Here is a 7,689-nt window from a genome sequence, read left to right on the forward strand (position 1 = left end):
GGTGATCAACTTGTCTCATAATCTGATGATAATAGTCTATGATTAAATGTTCAAAGAAACTGGTTCTTTATGGACCTTAGTGAAATGCTTTCTTGACTCAATTTATTATTTTGAACCTCAACTTTTTAAGCTTAGACAAGAACATCTAAAAAAAAAAGTACTAGAGAAAAAAAGGGAAATAGGAACATACATTGAATTTATTAAGCAAACTACATTGAGAAATATTCTCAATAGCTCCAGAACAGCTACTTAATGGACCTTGTGGCTGCTTTGTGACATTTCCAAGGTCGAGAATGAGCTCAGCCTCAGTTTATAAGCCAAGAGCAAAACAATTGATCCTGAGCATACATTTATATGATCACTGTTTAATTTCCATCTGCTCATAAAACAGATTTCAATTCAATGATATAATTTAGGCTACTTAATTGCGTCAAAAAGAGGGTCAAAATAGAACTGAGGAATATTAATACATTCAGCTGTGTCCATAAAGATGTCAGTAAATCTATTTTTGGATTCAGTGTTACATAAAGTACAACCACCGGGGATTGAATCGTGTTTAAAATGAGTGGGAGCAGCCGAAGCGGCAGGTTCATTATTTATTCATAGCTCGTTCTCAGCTACACTATTGTCACGGTCAAGGGAATCCGAATCATCTACAGCGGTGCAGTGCGTGCCACGCCTGACGTCAGCACGCACTTGTCATTCACGTTTCACTTCCGTTGACCATGTTTGGGTAATTGCAGTTGTTTTGTTTCCATGGTGAAGTGGTGTCATATTTCGGGGCCGCTCGGAGAGGGTTACCGGAAAAGCTCGAAGCAGGAGCGAGCAGAAGAGGAGACTTTCTCATCAATTAAAGAGCGGGCATCACGTGCATGGTGATAAGTCAGTGGTCTAATTAGTAATGTAACGCTGCCAAAGCTTTCTGGGAATAGCAAACAGGGCATTTAAAGACCACAGCCTGTGTTGATTCGTCCTCACGGTAGCAAAGCAATAACACCGCAGTGGATGCTTAATGTAACCACAGTCAGACCAAACCAGTAAGCCTTCATTTTATGAATGCATATCAGAAGGCATGGCAACATCTGCCATGTTTCCATGTCGTTGTTTTTGCCAAATGCAGTCTTTCTTTTTCATCAGTAGGGGGAGCTACAACTGTGGGCTTCTCTTGATTTTAGCAACATGCAACAAACTGGAAACATATTGGCCCTGAACAGACTTCCAAACCACATTAAAAATAGACATTGACAGAAAGCACAGGTCCTTTAATATCATGATATATACACATTTCAAAATCATGTGCATTCTTGTTTAAAATGACTTTAAATAACCATTGTGGGCACATTACTTTGTTATTGTAATAGATGTATCCTACTGACATTTTTTTGGGTTACACTTCTTTTAGAGTATACTGTATATATTTTTTTAATTGTGTTTATGCTGTTGTAACTTTACAAAATTACTTTTATTGCTTATCTATTAGTCACAGGTGTTGGTAGTCTGTTCAATTTATTTGTTATGTGCATATTATTGGATATCATTTGATCCATACTTGAACTCTTTGTTATTATAATAACATACACAGTTAGGTCACATGGAATTTGTACCAATACAAACTAATTGTGCTTTGGGAGAAGGTGTCATATGTCTGGCTAATAGAGCCTATTAAATGGATAATGTTTTAATTGTGTACGCAATAGTTGTGACCAACTATTTTAAAGCAATGATGGATGAGCCTGTTAACATCTGTGATACTGACTCACTCTTTGTTCACTTGTTCCAGCAAACTGTGTGTAAAAGAGTGCAGTGTCCTCCAATGCCTGTTTCAAAGCGTTTTATGAAATGTTCCTTACCACCTAAAGTGTATTCAAGTTGAGTGCTTTAAGTATATCTTGAAGCTTATTTTGGACATTCACTTAGTGAAATAACTTTACTTAGTATCTATTTTACGTTTACTGAAGTTAAAGATCTGAGCACTTCTTCCACAACTGTTTAGGTCATTGCAATTATTTTAATGTAGTATGTACATGCACAATGTATTTTTTAAGCAGAATTTAAAGGTGGGGTAGGTAAGTTTGAGAAACCGGCTCGAGATACACTTTTTGTTATATTCCATGGAATGCTCTTAACATCCCGATAGCAATGAATATCTGAAGTGCTTTCACAAAAAATCCATAAAAAAATGTCATCTGTGGAAGCCGTAGTACTGTAAAAAGCACGACCAATCATTTTAGCCGGCCCCGCTAAAATAACTGGATGGCCTACCTGCCTGTCAGCCTTCCATCTGTGCACAAACTTATCTCGTGCCCTCATTGGTTATGTGCGCGTTCGTGTATGTTGGAGGAGGGGCTCTGTAAGGAAGTGGCAGATTTGTTCCGGCTGTGTATTTTCAAAAGCGCACTCGAGCTGGTTTCTCCAAAATTACCTACCCCACCTTTAAATGTTGTAGAGGGCCAAGAGGGAGATTACAAAAAACTTGAAAAGTATAACTATGCGACATCTTTAGTAAACTCATTATGTTTTGTTGGCAAAAATCTGAATCTGCAAAGTAAACAGCATATCTTTCAAATAAATGTAATGGAGTATCGAAACAGGGTACATTCCTCTAAGAATAAATGTAATATAACTACAAAGTGGAATAAGATGAAAATATATTGCATGCAAACAAATGTACAAGTCTCATAATGATACTNCTGCTTGACTCAAGATCCACCAACCAATCGGATTGCGTAATGATTGGTTGCTTCTGTTTGCCCCACGATGAGGCGCATCATAGTGAAGACATCTCACGACATGTTACTTTCTGAAACTTGGGTTACGTAAGTAACCTATAGTTAAGAAGTTATCCCTCATCCATGATGTGGCTTTGTAGGGACTCACTTTTAGGTCAAATAGTTTCTTAGTTGAGTTCTTAACTTGGCTACAGTCAATAAGTTTATTTAGGTTGATTACCTGCAGACTTCATTGAAAATTTTTATTTGCCTATATTTAATCTAAACTGTGACCTTAGTGTCAGGTTGTGTCATCACTAATAAGTAAGAAATGTAAAAAAAAAAAGAATCCTTGGTAGCCTGATAGTAATGTGAAAAGGCAATAGCTAGAAATCAATGAAAGCACTCCTTTGAAACTTCCTCTGGTCAAGTTTCTGCATGGCCATACAATAATGTTTCCCCCTCAGAAAACATTGAATGTAAACATACTGTGCAAGTAAAACGAGTCACATTGACTTGATTTGACCCTTCAAACCGCTTTATTTCCAAACAAGGTCCTCGTAAACAAGAATATTTAAACAAAAGGTACAGCAGAAATACAACTGTTACTTCAAGTGGCATGCAAACAAAACCCAAAATGAGTTGCTTTGGTGTTAATAGAGGGTTTTCCCCCATCTGTTTTCCAACAATGAGATGGAAGTTTTTGCTCCTTTAACCATACGGTAGAATGAAGCATATTCAGCTCAGAAGGCCAGCCTCAAAGCCTTCCCCCTTTCAAAAACCCCCTTGCAATCCCTTTGTTGGGAAGTGAAAAGATGTGGCTGTCACAAATCTCTGAGGCTCCAAACCCACAGTGATTCCACACTAACGAGTCCACACAGAGTCTCTCTTTAAAAAATCATCTACAGTGTGCAATTCACCCCTGTCAGCAAAACAGTTCCCTGGATGCCGAAAGCTTATCCAAGTGAGAAGATTTTAAAGTCCCTGTTTTATAGTGTTTTTTCCTCATATATTAATAGGTCTCAGAAATATATACAAAAACATGTCTCTGAAAGTGTTTGGCTCCCAAACACCAACAGGATCATGCAGCATTACCCCATAATCCCCTCTGGTTTCACCCTGTTCCACAAAAGTGCTGATTCTCTGTCCTGTTACTTTAGATAAAATAAGGAGCCCTCCCCACGCCCTCGAAGGGATATTTGTTAAAAAAGAACACAATGTGCTCTAAAGGAGGGCAAATTTCAGGTGATAAGGGGGGTTACCTTGGTTGCTGATTGGCTAATGGTTACACAAGCCAAAACATCGTTATGACATCATAAAGTGGCCAAAATCTGATCAGCTCATTTTCAGACAGGTTTTTATATAAATGGATCAGGACAAAAAGAGAGAGAATCTTTGTTCCTGAAACTTTCAGAGTCTCTTTACACAGAGGGGACACATGTTGATGTAGAAGAGACATGAACAAGTGGTTTTTGCATAATAGGCGACCTTTAATGCTGCTGTTGCACAAAAAAATCTAGGACTTTATTTGACTCAAAATTGTGTCAATATTTGGACCAAAACTGTATTCAATGTCATTTTGTAAGATTTATTAGATGTTGTGTTTTCAAATGGTAATATCTTTCTTTCTTCTTCTTAAACAGTTGTCAATCCGGATTTGAACCCATATGTCACTCCAGAAAGCTGTTCTTGCTCCCCTTAAAAGTCCCTTCATGTAACTAATCTGAGGGTTATTTGTATATGCTCTTTTACCCAATCAGAAGTCTCTTTCTGTAGTTACCACAACCTAGGCTTCCTGGAGAAGTCTGGTATTGTGGTCATGTTGATTAGTGGCTTGGAGATGTATGCAGCTATATATATACTTTCGGAAACACACCCAAAATACAGACCATTCTGGAAAAGCGGTGGCGCTGGGGGTGGAGAGCAAAGAAGAGACAGAAAAAAAGAAAGAGTCCCCAACATACCACAGATGTTTCTGAGAGCCATTTGATCCACAGGGAACTGAAAGAAAAAGTGACTTCATTAAGTGGTTGAATGATACCGTATGTGATCTGCTTCTCGCTGCCAAAGAAAATAAAAGCCTCACACCGTAAACATCTTTTAAACTCGAGGGCTGCTGGTGTTCAAACTTTCAAATTCTGAAACAAGCTTTGGTTCAGGAAGCAAACCCATGATGGCACTTCCTCTAGAGGACTGAAGGCCTGTAGACTAAACCTGCCTACCCAAAGAGATGGTTTACAGGAGATGTATTGTGGAGTGATTGGTACCCTTCCTCTGAGAGACTTATTGCCGTGTGTTTGGACAGTTTGCATCAAATCATAGGCAGAAACATCTATTACGCTGCTATGGACTAATAGCACTAATGTACATTACCAAAGATATTGAAGTGACTGTTATTTTGTATATATTGATTGTTGTGCTTTTATCTTAATGTGTGCATCCGTATTCATGTGTCTGTTGATTGTGTATATATAGGATATACATATTTTATACATCTTTTTATGTCTTTTTGTATTTTTGTATTCTGGATTGTGGGTTGAACATGACAGAGACTATTTGAGAAATTTTTTTTTTTTTTTATTATTCTTTTTTTATACTTTGTTACAATTATTATTATGAGTGAGAAAAAAAAGAAAAGAATATATATATATTATTATTATTATTATTATTATTATTATTATTATTATTATTATTATTGTTGTATGTTTTGTTTCTGACATGTTCAATAAATTGACAAAAAAACAAAACGGTATTTCGATCTCTGTCTGTACACACAAACTGAAAGATTGACAATAAAGCTGACTTGTCCCTTGTTTTTTGTCTCAATTTTAACACTGGACACTTCCACGACTCAATGATCGGCAACTCCAAAGATGTAATGTAAAGAAAGTGGCTCATGTTACTACCACGAACGATAAGATTGCTAGCTAGCTTACAACGGCAATCGTCACTTCCCTTGAGGGCACAGAAGCCCGGTTGAAATTCACATACAGTGAAAGTGTTTACAGTGAAAGTTTATTTAAAGGGCCCTATTACAGTATGTTCATTTTCAGGTTCATATTTGAAATGTTACCCTCCATTGTCTCCATGCTCTATGAAACCAAATGCTGAGTTTTTTTATTACTGACGAGTCAATGTTATTCCACGTAACGTTGTGCCGTTTAACCATCATCATATTATAACCCTTGCCAAGTAATTTTGTTGACTAAACATGACCAAGTAGTTTTGTTGCTCTAAATTGTTGCGTTAACGTTAGCCACGATAACAAAGTTACACCAGTGTGTAAAGTGTTACAACGTTAACCACGTGCAAACCTTATGTGTGAAGAATGATACAACCTAAAAACATTATTTTGGTGTTATTTTCAGCCAGTGTGACTGGATTTATGTTTCCCAGATGTGCATGTGCCATTTCTATTTACTCAATGAATTAATCTCTTACTGAAACTGGCAACAATGAATCACAACACAACGTTTGTGCCCAAATTCTTGAAGCATTGTTTGTGTTCACATTTTGATTAAGGCGTAGTCCACAAGTTCACAGGAACTATCTGTAAACAGGATTCTTCATCCTTCTTAGTTCTCTATTTACATAAGCACTGTTTTAACGAAATATCCATCCAGATGAAAACACAAAAACACAATTAAAGTGTGACAAGGCCAGTAAGAAGGTTGAACTGCACACACACGCACGCACACACACACACACACACACACACACACACACACACACACACACACACACACACACACACACACACACACACACACACACACACACACACACACACACACACACACACACACACACACACACACACACCACACACACACACACACACACACACACACACACACACACACACACACACACACACACACACACACACACACACACACACACACACACACACACACACACGCACCACTTTCAAAACCACACACACACACACACACACACACACACACACACACACACACACACACACACCACACACACAAAAACGCTGTAGACACGTTTCCATACAAAGGCAGAGTTTTTGAGTTTACCTTGGGCATTGAAAAAAGGCCAAACAACGTTGAAATTCTGTATTGAAGAACATTTGATTTTCTTTTATTAATAACTTGTTTAAGTATAAATAAGGTACCTGGAAATAAATCTGAATTAAAGTAAAGTAAATATTCCTCCACCATGAAATATTTATATCACTTCCTTTCTGTCTGTTCTGTGTCTGGTTTTATCTTATTCCACAGAATAACAGTAGACTAAATTGTGCTGTGGAAAGCAACACCAGGTGAAAGTCAGTGTGAAACATTTCTCAACAATGACGATCAACAGTGTTAGTCTTTTCTGTTGCGGAATAATTTCCAATTTCCAAGCAAATCTGAAACAAGTTTGTCGTCTCAGTTGTAATTGAGTTATTAGAGTGTTAGAGTTATCTCAGAGTTGAATACTTCAACAGAAAACCGCCCCGTAATAGAAAACACATGGGTGTATTTTTCCATCAGTATTTGAAAATCAAAAACGCTGTGAGTGAATAGAGGGAAGAAGACGTAGAAAGAGTGATGGATCAACATGGTTTGGTGAGTTTGAGCTAATTAAATAAATGGAGAGTCAGTGAGGGCACTGACAATATTTAGTATTCTATTACTTAAAGGTGGGGTAGGTAAGTTTGAGAAACCGGCTCGAGATACACTTTTTGTTATATTCCATAGAATGCTCTTAACATCCCGATAGCAATGCCTTTGACAAAAAATCCATACAAAAATGTCAGTCACAAAGAGGGACTCAGAAGTTTTTTTTATCTTAGTTTTTTTAATTTCTGATTACTCCTAAAGCCTTTTTTCCTTTTAATTTGATGACTTTTCATCTCAGTAAACTTGTCATTTTTCAGGTGTTCCTGTAAATTCTTCCTAATTTTTTCTTGTAAATGTACAATGTACCTCGATCCACTTTTTACTCCAAAATGCGTGTTCTTCCC

General features: G+C 37.3%; 1 protein-coding gene across 1 annotated transcript in view; it reads left to right on the top strand.

The window, feature by feature from the left end:
- Positions 1-7,689, top strand: part of LOC104951087 (BTB/POZ domain-containing protein kctd15) — a 292,312-nt gene that overhangs the window by 277,125 nt on the left and 7,498 nt on the right. The gene's annotated exons all lie outside the window — the stretch shown is intronic.

This window comes from Notothenia coriiceps, unplaced genomic scaffold, assembly GCF_000735185.1.
Source record: "Notothenia coriiceps isolate Sejong01 unplaced genomic scaffold, NC01 NC01_scaffold00018493, whole genome shotgun sequence".
Taxonomy (NCBI): domain Eukaryota; kingdom Metazoa; phylum Chordata; class Actinopteri; order Perciformes; family Nototheniidae; genus Notothenia; species Notothenia coriiceps.